The 12,747-nt window shown below is 43.1% G+C and overlaps 1 long non-coding RNA gene across 3 annotated transcripts; it reads left to right on the top strand.

Moving 5' to 3' along the window:
- Positions 1–1,250: 1,250 nt before the first annotated feature.
- On the top strand, positions 1,251–12,423 carry LOC116083664. 3 transcript variants are annotated; one of them, XR_004115844.1, is made up of 3 exons: positions 1,251–1,408; positions 11,024–11,171; positions 11,591–12,423. It is a non-coding gene; the product is annotated as an uncharacterized LOC116083664 (long non-coding RNA). The 3 variants fall into 3 exon arrangements; XR_004115843.1 differs by having other exon boundaries at positions 11,587–12,423; XR_004115845.1 differs by lacking the exon at positions 1,251–1,408 and adding an exon at positions 9,025–9,123 and having other exon boundaries at positions 11,587–12,423.
- The last annotated feature ends 324 nt before the right edge of the window (positions 12,424–12,747 follow it).

The following is a 12,747-nucleotide window of genomic DNA, read 5'->3' as shown; positions in this document are numbered from 1 at the left end:
GGGCTGGCATTTGTGTTCTTGTAGGGTCTGTATGACATCTGCCCAGGATCCTCTAGCTTTCATAGTCTTGGGTGAGAAGTCTGGTGTAATTCTGATAGACCTGCCTTTATATGTTACTTGACCTTTTTCCTTTACTGCTTTTATAAAATTCTTTCTTTGTTTAGTGCATTTGGTGTTTTGATTATTATGTGATGGGAGGGATTTCTTTTCTGGTCCAGTCTATTTGGAGTTCTGTAGGCTTCTTGTATGTTCATGGGCATCTCTTTCTTTAGGTTAGAGAAGTTTCCTTCTATAATTTTGTTGAAGATATTTACTGGCCAAGTACATTGGGAGTCTTTACTCTCTTCTATACGTATTATCCTTAGGTTTGGTCTTCTCATTGCGTCCTGGATTTACTGGATGTTTTGGGTTAGGAGCTTTTTGCTTTTGCATTTTCTTTGACTGTTGTGTCAGTGTTTTCTATGATGTCTTCTGCCCCTGAGATTCTCTCTTCTATCTCTTGTATTCTGTTGGTGATGCTTGCATCTATGACTCCTGATTTCTATTTCCATTTTTAGATTCTGGATGGTTTTGTTCATTTCCTTCACCTGTTTGATTGTATTTTCCTGTAGTTCTTTAAGGGAGTTTTGTGTTTCCTCTTGAAGGGCTTCTAGCTGTTTACCTGTGTTCTCCTGTATTTCTTTGAGGGAGTTACTTATGTCTTACTTAAAGTCCTGTATCATCATCATGAGAAGTGATTTTAGATCTGAATCTTGCTTTTCCGGTGTGATGGTGTGTCCAGGACGTGCTATGGTGAGAGAATTGGGTTCTGATGATACCAAGTAACCTTGGTTTGTGTTACTTATTTTCTTATGCTTGCCCCCCACCATCTGGTTATCTCTAGTGCTTCCTCCCCTGGCTAAATCTGACTGGAGCATGTCCTTCCTGTGATCCTGGTTGTGTCAGAACTCCTCAGAGTCAAGCTGTCTTTGTGATCCTGTGATTCTGGAATCCTGTGATCCTGGGCTTGTTAGAGCACCTGAGAGTACAGCTTCGTCTGGGAATTATGGAACTTGCTGCAGAGTTTGTGCCCAAGGTCTGCTCAGGGCACCAGCCTAGACAGACTGTAAGGAACCAGTGCCACTGATCTGGTAGAGTTCCTGTGTGCCTGAGTCCTGCTGGTCCAGGTTATTCCCAGTTTGGGGACAGATGTTGTGTCCTCCTCACCTCTGATCATCTGATCTTGGGTGTGTTAGAGTGCTGAGAGTAGAGCTTCCTCTGGGTGTTGTGGGACTGGCTGCAGAATTTGTGCCCAAGGTCTGCTCAGGGCATGGGCCCAAACAGACCAGAAGCAACCTGTGCCCTGCAATGTATTTCTTAACATTGGAAACACAGGGAACGAGGAGCCTGAGAGCCCTGAAGCTACAAGGTATAACTTAGTCAGTGTTTTATTGCTGTGAAGAGACAATATGACCATGGCAACTCTTATAAAAGAAAGCATTTAACTGGGACTTGTTTGCATTTTCAATGGTTTAGTGTGTTACGGCCATGGCAGGAGTGATGTGGGCACACAGGCAGACGTGGTGCTGGAGAAGTATCGAAGCGCTCTACATCTAGACTGACAGACGGCAGAAAGGAGAGAGAGATACAGAGCCTGGCTTGAGCATTTGAAACCCTAAAGCCAACCCCAGTGACATACTTCCACCAGCAAGACCACACCTACTCCAACAAGGCCACACCTGCTAATCCCTGTCAAATAGTGCCAATCCCTGATGACCAAGCATTCAAATATACAAACCTATGGGTAAAGTGGAAATTTCTGGGGTTGTTTTTAGAGATTCAGTTGTATCAGATGATATTTTTCTGGAAACTGTCTTATGAAAAGATGTTTTTGCTGAAACAGAACTATTTCCAAATAGGTCCACATCATCCTTTGCCCCATTAACCTTTTTTTTTCCCACTGGTTCTAGTGGGTGGTGGGCTAAAAGGGAGGTTAAAGCATTTAAGTACCCTTATTAAAGTAGGTTTGAAAACTATAAGCCTATTTGTGAGACCATTCCTATCTGAACCACTGTACAAGGCTTATCAGGCACACACTGTTAGTTAACTGCAGAGTTGGGGCAGGAACTTCTGAAGTGTCTAGTCTAAAGCATCAGCTATTCCAGGGAGCCTGGCAGCATGAACTAAACCCCATATACACGTTGAAGGGAGAGCCTAGATTTCATCACAACCTTACCTGAGAGACATTTTCAGAGATTGTAAATGTAAACTCTCTCTAAATTGGTTTCCAGTTGCTTCACAAGTGCAAGGCACCCTTACCTGCTCTCTGGGGAGAAATGTGTCTGTGACCTCCCTGTGGAGAGTTATATGGTGGTATTGACAAGCAGAAGCCTCACCAGGAGCCAGCCTGTACACACTACATGGGGCAAGAGCTGGGCCTGTACTCACCTGCAGGATCCTGTTTTCTAGATTAGCTATGAGGTGGATATAACCCTTTATCTGGAAGCTAGAATACACTGATTTAGGTGATGATGCTAAAGCATTGTGGGTGGCTTTCCACACTGGTTTTGTCTATTTGGCTTGACATTGACTCTCGATGATCTACAGCCCTCTATGGAATGAGCAAATTTTTTTTTTAATTTCAATTACAGAAAACAATTTCCTTCTAATTGAAGAGCGAATAGGATGGATAGGTAACAAAATAAGTGGTTTTGTGAAACAAACTGATGAAGACATACTGTCTGATAAGTTGCCTCCTTCCCCCTTCATAATGGAAATAACTGTTACCAGACAATTTTGTATTATAAACTTTGTATCAGGGACTTATACATACATAATTTATTAGTGTGTACATATCTAAAGACTTTTATGAGCCATACAAAACCAATCTGGAAACAGACTTCATATTGCATTTACAGTTCATATCAATGCAATTACACATTTAATTATGCAATAATTCTTTCCATACATTAATTTTGAAAGTCCTTAGAAAGAAAAGGTCAAGTATAAAACTTTCTCTTATGTTCTCCATAAGATCTAGCATGGTCTTCAGCATTGTAGGTGCTCCAAAAAATTTCTTTAATTGAAAAACAATAGTACTTTAATGAAACTTGACAAAATATACATTAGAAGTGTTTATATGTAGCTCCTATGAATACTTTTTGCTTTTACTGTTTTCTCTGGTTTTTATTAAATATAATATTTTACTTATTCTTTAATAATTTCATATAGCTATGCAATGTATTTTAATGTATTCACCTCCCCAACTCCTGAAGTACCACACATACATACACATTTGCCTGCCAACTTCAAAAGGTGATTTTCACTGGCTGATTTCAACAGGTAAAATATTAAGCCGTGGGTATTAATAATAGCTGGAGAAGCAAGGAGGGCTGGGTTGATAAAGAGCTGTCAACACAATGTAAGAGAAGGTCAAACCATTCACTAGTTCCGAAAGAGATTGATGGTAGAAGACAAAATGAGGCTCAAAGAGGCAACGGGATGTAGAGAGTGGTACAGAAAGTGTTTTTGTTTTGGAAGATCTAGGTGGGGAAATGTCAAAGTAATAACCTTGATAGGGGAACGGATCAGCTCGCAAATGCAAAGAGATGTTCCGGTGAGGTCCCACTACAGATTGCAGTCTCACTGTGGTAGGCAGGAAGTGACAACAATGACTTCCGGGTTTCAGATTCAGGCAGTTGTATCATTAACAAAATTGGAGACCACAGCCTGATGAAGAGGTAGGAAAACTAGACTTCCATGTTGAGTGTTTTAAGTTTGGGGGCTAGTAAGAAATATATATGAAAATACCTAGTGACCAGTTAGAGCTGGGGGGCAGACCTCTGGGGAAGAATAGGAGGTTGGGCTAGAAATTGGGAGGACATGGATGGTCGTGGAAGATGTGTGCATTAGTGAGACCACCCGAAAACAGGATGGGGACAGTGAAGAGAGGCAAATGTGGTGATTCCAGGCAGGCTGGTGACTGAACTTGACAGGTAGCAGGAGGGGACCAAAAATGAGCCCTAAGAGCTCGTGGAGGCAAGGGCTTAAGATGGCAACCAAAAGTCCAAGGTCCTAAGAGATCAAAGGGAAGATGAAGGCCACTAATCAGGGCCCTGAGATGGGCAAAGGTGTCTACGGAGACTTGAAGGATTTGAACTCTAATGACTTAGCTCTGCCTCCTGACACATTTGCCTTAGTTTCAGACGTCCTCCTCTTTATTTAATTTTTCTTCTTTTATCCGAACTTCCCTCTGATAATCTTTTTTTGTTTTGTTTTGTTTTCTTAAGATTTTTAAATTTTTATTTATATGAGTACACTATGGCTGTCTTCAGACACACACCAGGGCATCAAATCCCATTACAGATAGTTGTGAGCCACCATGTGGTTGCTGGGAATTGAACTCAGGACCTCTGGAAGAGCAGTCAGTGCTCTTAACCACTGAGCCAATTTTCCAGCTCCCCCTCTGATAATATTACTGTTCAACCACAGTCTAATTCATTCTTACATATAAACTATTTGTTCCTGATATGATTCTGTTATTCAGGTCTGATTGATTGAGTTTATTAAATGTATATTTAATATATTATGTTGATACAAATTAATATATGTGTTAACATATTGTTATAGTATATATAATATAATATATCAAATATGCATTATAAGCCACAGCAGAATAATAAATAGCAAGAGATTATGGATATTAGATAGACAGATCATAGATAGATATAGACAGATGATAGATTGTGTGGATAGATAGATAGATAGATAGATAGATAGATAGATAGATAGATTGGAAAACATCATCAAACTGAGTGCTCATAACATCATCAGAAATCAACTGAAGAAGTCCCAGTGAAGCAGTCACCTGCAGGTCCCAACAGAGAGGGCCCTGGACAGAACAATCCCCTCTCATGCCCCTGTAAGATTTTCAAGTAAAAGGTCAAATAGCAGCGGACAAAAATGACATCATCAAATCAGGGGGCTCAGCTGGAATTCTATGTATGGGTGAGCTTCCCGATGGCTGAAATTCTGGCTTTTTCTTTTCCACTGTAGACACTTGCATATCCTCAGATAAATAATAATAATTTATGGTAGAAATAGTTTACGTTCTAGGTGTTCTCAAGGACACAATGTTTTTACTCTTAGGTGGCTTTGCTCCCCTTATCAGAAAGTTTTGGGGGCCACCCCATCCCCAGACAAGGGACCTTGGAGGGCACATTGAGACAAACATACTTGATCTGAAATGCTGGTGGGTGACCTGGCCTGCAGGTCATGTTATTCAGGGGAACGAGGAGGACCACAACCTGGAATAAGAACGGGCGAGAGAGAAGACAGGACTCAAGGAAGCATTGCTTGTCAAGAGCCGTTTACTTAGTGCAGCTGAGCATATTTAAAGCAAAAATCTTGGAGGGGAGGGAAAGAGGAAGGAGGGAGATGGAAGGTTACAAAATCTTCTGGGGTTGAGCTCCGGGGTGACAGGTGGGGAGGGGGTGGATTTCCATGAATGTTCTTTTCTCAGGGCCAAGCCGGATCCTTGTGATTGTCAAGCAGGATGTTAATCTCAGGGTTCTCAATTAGCTGGGGCAGGATGTTTATCTCAGGGCTCTCATGGTTCCCAACAGGTGGGGGCAGGGCAACTCCACTTCTAGAACCAGATTCTCAGTGAACTGAAACAACACATACAATTTACCACTATAATATATTTACAAAAGCTGGTGATAGATAGGTGACAAAACTTGGCAATATGGCAATGTGACAAAGGAGAATACACATTCAGTCTAGAGAAGAAACAGTGTGAACAAGTAGTTAGCAAAATCCATTAATATTGCCACAGTTTAAAAAAACAGTATCCTGTCTGAACCATGTCAGGCAATGCTTTTTACCTAAGTGTTTTGTGTTATCTCCTATAAGGACCATACAACCACTAACAGATAAAGTAGCTAATTCCTACATATCACTTAAAAATGCTTTACCACAGCCCCACAAATTAAGTATTGTTATAATCTATGTAGAAAAGTGAGGCACCAGGGCCTTAGGAATCCATCCTAGGTTAAGCCTGTAAATGGAAGAGCCCAAGGTTGACCCGAAGCATCTGGAAATCAGAGCCCAGCTCTTAGCACTCTGCTTCACAGCATCACCATGGTCATTTCCTAGGTGAAGAAAGTAGGGTACAAAAAAAAAAGCCACGACCCCAGTCACCCAGCTAATGACAAGCAACCAGGCTAAAGCAAGACTTCAAAGGTCTTGGAAACCAATGCACAGCCTGGCCAGTTGTGCCTGTGATTGTGGTAAAGAATTACCTGACTACCAAGCTACACAACAATGAGACAGGCTGCTCTATGGGGTTCTGAGGCCACTGAGCCCAGACACACACACACACACACACACACACACACACACACACACACACACACACCAGGGTGGGATGTGATAATATTTACATCACAATTTAGGATTGCCAAGGTGCTTTCTGCTTTGTTGACCTTTGGATTTGATACCTTTCCTGACCCCTGATCCCTGACCCCTGATTGAGGTCATATAAGAGTCAGGCTTTTCAGTTGGTTTCTAGAGATCCTAAATGATCTTTCCCTATTGAGCTACAGTGTATCTCAAGTGCATTCTGGGTCTACACTTCTTATCCACTCTACATATCTAACCACCGTTTTCTGAGGACTTGGGAAATGCTTGGTGCTGAGGATATGAGAAGGTACAGTCCCACAGCAGAGCTCAAAGGTGGCATCTGTATTCAGAAGGCTACCAGGAGACAGGTGTGTGCAGGCCAGAGGCTCACAGCCTCTTCCTGTCTCCAGGTGGTCTCTAGTCACAGCCTGTCTGGTCCTTTACTATCATTTGGCTGTTTGAATAATTCTCAGCAGTCCATGTGTTAAAGTCTTGTTCCTCCACCCTATCTGTGGGCCGCCTGGGAAGCAGTAGAACCTTTAAGAGGTGGAGCCTGGTGATAGGTTCTTGTCACTGGGGGTTATGGTAGTTTGAGTGAGAATGACCCCCATAAGTTCATATGTTTGAGTGCTTGGTCCCCAGTTGGCAGTTGGTGAACTGTTTAGGGAGAATTAGCATATATGGTCTTGTTGGAGGAGGTGTGGTCTTGTTGGAGGAGACATGCCACTGGGGGTGGCCTTTAAGATTTCACTCCACCCCAGGTCCAGTCTCTCTCTGCCTACAGCCTGTGGATCAGGATGTAAAGCTCTCAGCTACTGCTCCAGCACCATGCCTGTCTGCTTTTTGCCATGATGATCATAGACTAACCCTCGAAAACTGTAAGCAAGCCCCAATTAGCTCCTTTCTTTTATAAAGAGTCATAGTATTTCTTCATAGCAATAGGACAATAACTAAGATGGGGGGGCATACATTTTCTGGGGGTTGTGGGACTCTCAATCCATCCTTTTTTTTTAAAATATATCTTATGAAACTTTTAAATTTATTTTAGTTTTATGTGTATGAATGTTTTGCCTGCATGTATGTGTATGTGTACCATATGCATGCCTGATGCTTGTAGAGGTCAGAAGAGGGCAACAGATGCTCTGGAACTGGAGATATGGACAGTCGTGAGCCACTCCATGGGTGGTAAGAACTGATCTCGGGGTCTCTGAAGTCCTTCCCTTGCTATTGAGTTATTGTGTTGTTGTTTGTTCTTACCAGGAAGTGAGAAGACTTGCTCTGCCACACACTGTTGCCATGATGCATGGCCATGGCCACAACACTGAGGCCCAAAGCAACAAAATCTGCTGATAACACAGTGCCACATCTAGACACATTAGAGCTTTACATCTAAAACTCTGAGCCACATTTAACCATTCATCTTTATCAACACATACAAGAGGATTCTGTTTCAGTGGCGGAGAGCTACCATGGGACAATGTGAGGAAGGCTCTTTGCAGAATGCCCAAGGCTCTCTGACTCAAGTGAGCTCCAGTTAAAGCTCATAGGACAGGCATCATCGACACTTCCCTACCGTCTTTCCTCCTGTGCCCTGCTCATTTCCTTGCGCCCTCACTCTGTCTTGGGATAATTTCTAAACAATTGCTTGCCCTGCCACTCTAGGTTCTAGTTTTAATTCTGTTTCCTTGACAAAACAACTTGTCAAAAAGCAACTCAAGGGGAAACACAGTTCCTTTCATACCTTGCCACGGACTGGGGTTTCTTACAGGGTCCCTTGTTCCACAGGACGATGGGTTCTGGCCAGGTAGGTGTGCACGGGATTCGGCTTTGACAAACAGACTCAACACAAGTAGTGTAAGGTCTGCGTGTATTTCTTAAAAATGACATGCGGCTTTTACAATCATTGCAAAAGAAAGATGAAAAATCTGGCAGCTCAGTAATCAAGGTACATCTGAGGCCATCTAAAACACACTGGATCTAAAACATCAGCCATCTCTCCTGGAATGGTGCAGCGCCCCCCCCCGGGCTCCGAGCACGCTTTGGCCACATGGGCCCGGCCGGAGTCCCAGGGGGCTGTGGGTGCACTAGCCAGGAGGGTAGAGGCTCGAAACAGACTGCATGAATCTAAGTCCTAGTCCACCTAAGTTCTGGTTCTAGTCTGAGTGCGAGCGAGTCCGAATGCTGAATGCTGACTGCTGAATCTAGAATGCTGAATGCTGCAGACTGTCTCTCACACACACATATTCTCAGCTCAAGGTCCTGCCCATTCTAGGTAAAACACCCACTATGCTAATCTTTTGGGGAAGTAGAGATGTGGCTCTTGCTAATTCCTAGGAGTGGTTCAGCTGCAGTACCTGGACTGAGAATGAGGATTTTACTTGACCTTGCCCTGGGATAAGTCTCCCATTCTGTAAACTTTAATGTCCTACCCACAATGCTGGAGGCAATTAGTTTGGATGGCTTAACATTCCAAGCCAGGGTTTGACTAGGACGTTGGAACATTGGTGAAGGTCAGAGAGCAATGTCTGAATTTTCTTTTTCTAGCTGTTAAGAAATGATATCTTGGTGAGCCCCTAGCACACAAGTACGAGGACATATCTGGGCTACCTCTGAGTTTGAGGTGCCAGGCGACAATGCGGAGGCAGGAGACTGACTTTCCTTGAAGTTTTCACCTCAAATACTGCCATCACACAAAGCCTGCGTGGCAATACCTCACTTGTAGAAGATAGTCCCTCATTATGGGTAAGTCATGGGGGAAAAAACAAATAACCAGTCACATCACATTCACAGAGCAGAAGTAAATCAATGTTTGCTTGCTCACTTGTTTACATGATCGTTTTAGTTCAGTTTCTCCACTTATACAGTTTAGAGAGCCTTGACTAGGGAATGGTGCCACCAATGCTGGGCTGGGTCTTCCCACATCAATTAACATAACAAGACAATCTCTCACAATCATGCCCACAGGCCAACCTAAAGTAAATCATGCCTCACTGAAATCCTCTGCCCAGGCAATTCTAGACTGTGTCAAGTTGACAATCAACTCTAACCACCATGCCCAGATTGAACCACCTTTTGGGGAAACCCATTCTCATAGAGATTCCAGCCAGGTAGTTAGGACTGACAGTCACAAGCAAAATGCACTGAGATCAGCGCGCCTTCATGAACACATACTGCAGTTGTTCCATCCAGTTCTTTTAGATCAGAATTTACCGAGACAAGGCAAATCCAGGTCCAAATACCATTGCTGCAAAGGGATGCAGTCCCAGGTGGGGATGGAATTTCTAGGAGGTCTACAGACATGATTGTTCTGCAATCTGTGCAAAGGGGACAGAGAAAGGGATAGAAAGAAAAGCCAAACAATTGCAAGGTGCCCTGTAAGGAGTTCATTTGAGCCATTGATGTTTTGTATTCAGTGGGGAGCATACACTCCCAACTCAGAGAGACCTATTGCTCTTAGGAAGGTTTGGGGAGGTGGCTATCAGAAAACATGGATTTCCTTTCTCCCAAAGGGCAGTGTTTAGGTTAAGAGTCAAAAGCAGATGACAGATGTTCTTGATCCAATGATATTGGGACACAGACTTAAGCATTATTAATCCAGAAACACAAACTTCTCCAAAGCTATCTAATATTCTTTGTCAGGCATGCTTTATCTCCTAAAGGCAGCATGAGAGCTTTAGGGTTGCTCCTCTCAGAACCTCTGTTCATGTTAGTCCTAACTGGCAAAGTGTTGGAAAAGCTTCTAGATCATTCTATATCATATACTAAATGTATTGCAATTAAGAAGAAATCTTCATTATCCCTTGTGTTGTAGCAACTAGAACCCTCTCATTTGGATAAGGCTGTAGACTACCATGATGGGATTAAGAGGACTCCTCAGAAGTATTCTGGGAGTTCACAGGGATCTTCCAAGATCTCAGAGTAACAAGCAGGTATTTGTGATTGGGACAGATTTGTGTCTTTTACATGGAGATTGGAAGAAGAGGCGGGATTGACAGAATGGGTGTCAAGGCTACATGGTCTGAGGGAAAATGGGAATTAAATTTGCAATTGAAAATCACTTAGCTCAAAGGTTGGGAAAACTATCAAAACTGTGCATTGATCATTTGAACACACAACAGAGTTGCAAGGGGCACATGCCAGAGTGCCAGGAGAAGGAAAGACACATGGCTGTGGGTGCCACTGGGTCCGTAGACAGAATTTGGCACACAACTGCTATGATTTAGAGATAAACCTCTTTCTGTATAAAACTATCATACATCTAAAACATGCCCACCAACACCATATAATGTGATTATATCTACTGCTGGTAGATCTGCCTTTGCATCTGCCAATATTCATGTGGTACTTTCTTTCCTTTAATAAGGAAAAGCAAGGTTGCTCCCACCATCTCACAGAATGCCCGGATAAAATACAGTTTGTCTGAGGAGTACCAATCTAATGATGATGTTAATGGCAGCTGTGACCGGGTCCCTGCTGTTCTCCATGCCTGGCCCCATTAACCCACCTTGGGACATTCTGCTACCTATTTTATGCCAAGAAACTCTTTGGAGATGTTACCTTTTGCCAGACAAGTAAAGGAATAAGAGGGCCCTGGGACTTTTTCAGGAAAGAAGATTGTTCAATTTCCTATCATTATTTGTAGGGTTGGTGTGCTTCAGCTGAGAGAAATGAAGACCTGAGGACCACTTACTCACACCCATGAACAACTGAGAAGAGCTCACTGACTGAACAAACCAGGAGAAGAATGAAGAGCCTGAGTCTCGAGTCTGTCCTCTGTGGCTTTTAATGAGGTAGATATGAAACCTACATTCTGTCAGATGCACATGAGTCTTGGATTTGTCCTCTGTATCCCAAGCCTACAAAGGAAGAAATTACTGGCTTCAGTCCATTCCTGTTGGCTTTTAGCTTTGTGCTCATCATGTAAAGTCTGTCCTGTGCTGATTGAAAGTCAGGATGGGTTCTTAAGAGAGGGGGGTGCCAACCTCATTTGGGCCCAGTTGAAATAGCTAACTTTATTTACTGGAATCAGGTGACCCATTAGCTCCAGGTAAGCTTAAGCCCCTGCAACTGGTCATTGCTGGTCATTGCTGGTCATTGCTAGTCATTGTTAGTCATTGCTAGTCATTGCTAGTCATTGCTGGTCATTGTTAGTCTTACAGCCTCAGGCACAAGGCTGCTTTTCTGATTCTCTTTTCTTTTTTCAAGACAGCATTTCTCTGCACAGCCCTGGCTGTCCTGGAATTTACACTGTAGACCAGAGGCTGACCTCGAATTCACAGAGGTCCAACTGCCTCTGTCTCCCAAGTGCTGGGATTAAAGGCCTGGACTACAACTGCCCAGCTTCTGACACACTTTTAACTAACCAGCAATGAGCAACTGGAGGATTGTTTGCTAAAAGGTTAGCATTTGGATCTTCCCATCAGCCTCTCTTGTCAATCTGCTTCCTTTTCAAGCTCCCTCAATCCCTACCTAGCCTAGTTGGGAGCTCTGTCCATCAGGCTTTCTGATTCTCAATGTTTGGAGTGTGTTCAAACCTCAGAGTCCATAGCAACCTTCTCTACAGGAGACACCAGCACCTGTACCTCCCAGGCAAAGTACAGCGTTTGGCCCTGTCCACAGCTCATTTCCTTACCCTGCAGTTGGTCAGAGTCAGCCGCAGTCTGAAAGCACTGCATGCAAATTACAGAAATAAGCACTTCATAAGCTCTCAGCGGGAGACTCCAGGTCGTGGTGAGGTCGCACACTGCTCCACTCTGTCCCACCCAGGGTGTAAACTGTACTTTCTCCTCTGTGAGTGCTCTGTACTCTGCCCACTGGTCCCTTGGGAGCCTTGAAGATCAGAACCCGGGAAAAATAACATGAGCAAGAGAACCTCATTTTTTAAAGGATGAACAGGTTTTTATAAGAGGTGGAAGTGACTGCCTCCAAAAGTGGATAGTCTATAAATTATAATCCTCATTTTACTGAAGAGTGGTCCCAAAGCACAAGGCCAATGGCACTGATGACTTTACAGGAAGCAATATATTACTCTAATTATTTATTCTAGTTCATTATTAATTATTATTGTTAATATTCTATTCTGCCCACTTTATGGATGAAGCTTTATCATATATATATATGAACAGGAAAACATATATCTGTAATGACAGGTTCTGTCTATAATCTTAGGAAGCTATAGCATATCCCCACAAGTAAGGAAGGCCTTATGTAGTTACTGCCGGTCCATAAACCCAGATCTACAGCTCTACACCTCAAAGGGAATAAGAAAGAGTTTATTCTGGAGCCAAATATGACTAACTATGGCCCAAGAACACAGATTCAAGGTACCACAAATGCCGTGCTCCAATGGGGAAATAGTTTTGTGAA

This window comes from Mastomys coucha, unplaced genomic scaffold (assembly GCF_008632895.1).
Source record: "Mastomys coucha isolate ucsf_1 unplaced genomic scaffold, UCSF_Mcou_1 pScaffold8, whole genome shotgun sequence".
NCBI lineage: Eukaryota > Metazoa > Chordata > Mammalia > Rodentia > Muridae > Mastomys > Mastomys coucha.
This window is presented reverse-complemented; position numbering and strand designations above follow the sequence as displayed.